Raw genomic sequence first — 1,773 nt, 5'->3', positions numbered from 1 at the left:
TTCAAGTTATATGCTATTTTAGAATTCATCCTTGTTATCTTCTGTTTTCGTGCACTATAAACTCGTAGGTTGACGAGCATTGCACGTGCAACTTTTCATGTGAACTCTGTTGAACACGTCATTCTAGACGTGTTGTATCACATGTGATTTTGCTTTAGAATCGAGTAAACATAATTCTATACTCGATTTCATAGATACAATGATACGTATCGAATTCTTTTACCCTTTTTGCGTTTCTCATGAGTTTTTCCCTCTAACGAAGTATTTAATTTAATCTAAAACAAGACAAAGCTAAAGACCGTTAATAATTGTTAGCCCCAGGGAAAATTGGCCAAATTCGCTTTTTTTTTGATAGACGAGTAATTGATGGAATTCCAAAATCGAACACAATATCAAGATCAAGGTAAAGATCGATCTGGACCACATGTTTTTTACTCGTTGGTATATGGCACATGAAGACTGTACCGATGATGGTTAGGACGGACCCAGAGGGGTGCCATAGGTGGCATATGCTACCGTTTCTTTCCTCCGTCATAGTGTAAATTTGTTGTGTGTCACTGTATCAATTTGTTGTGTGCCACCGTATATATTTTGAAACTACAATGAGAACACATGTTTCTTTTGTATAGTTAGTTTGCAAAACTTTTATTCTACTGGAAACTCAAGTTCTAATCCATTTAGTGTCATTTTCTTAGTTTTTAGCTTTTAGTTTTAGATTTATTAACTTCCTGAGTTTTTTTTGCAATAGAAGACTTGAACATATAACTTCACATATGAAGGACAATGAACTAACCATTAGACCAATTATGATTTTGTGAAAAATATCCATATATTTATTTCTTATAATTAAATGGTGCCACTGTTTGAATTTTTTTTTAATGGGTCCGTCCCTAGACAGATACCCTAAATTCCCTTAACCCTTGTATGTATCTCAAATCTTATGGACGTTTTAGTGAAAGTCTAAGAAGAGATTAAAAGCATTTACACAAAGTTTGTTTTAGTGACACAAATCACTTCTGAAAGGTAAAGCTTTGATTTTCTTGCAATCGATAATAACTTCATTACAATCAAGGTTGAATATATTAAGATGTAGTTGGATATCGCACGTGTTCCCAAAATATGAAAAAGGATGAGAAGATACTACGGTAAATATAGGTGAAAAACAAAACGAACGAAGACGTAATGATTTCATCGGAAGAACCATAAAACAAAAGAGTTGTTCCTTTTCGGCATAACGTCAACCAAGAAACTGTAATGTCATGTCATGCAACATACCACTATATCGGTTAACAAAATGAGAGCTCGGAATCTTACAAGTTGTAGTCCTGCCCTTTAGCTGCAAGCCTCAAGCTAAGACCATAACGGCTACAACTTTTGAGCCGTGGTCATACGCCATAGTGGTAGCTCGATCAACTGATAAGACATTGGGTTTTTTCACTAGTGACCATTAATTTGAGTCCCTTCGGTTTTTTCGCTGTTAACTTCAAGATCCTATTGAAGTAATCGATGTGCATATAAGCTGATCCAGATATATACAGTTTATTTTTATAAAATGAAGATATATGTTACTGAAACATATATTTGACCAATTTTTTTAAGGAAAGATTTTTGTTGAATTACGTATTTATAAAATAGGATTCGACAAATCTTCTTAACATTTGACAAATCTTTCTTGATAACAATCCTAATTAATGCGAGATTATATGTTATTTATATGAATCATCACTTTTTGTAACACGTGACATTTGATAAATATATATATATATATATATA

This window comes from Cynara cardunculus (assembly GCF_001531365.2).
Source record: "Cynara cardunculus var. scolymus isolate 2C chromosome LG 16, CcrdV1, whole genome shotgun sequence".
In the NCBI taxonomy this organism is placed as follows: Eukaryota; Viridiplantae; Streptophyta; class Magnoliopsida; order Asterales; family Asteraceae; genus Cynara; species Cynara cardunculus.
Note: the sequence above shows the minus strand (reverse complement) of the source record.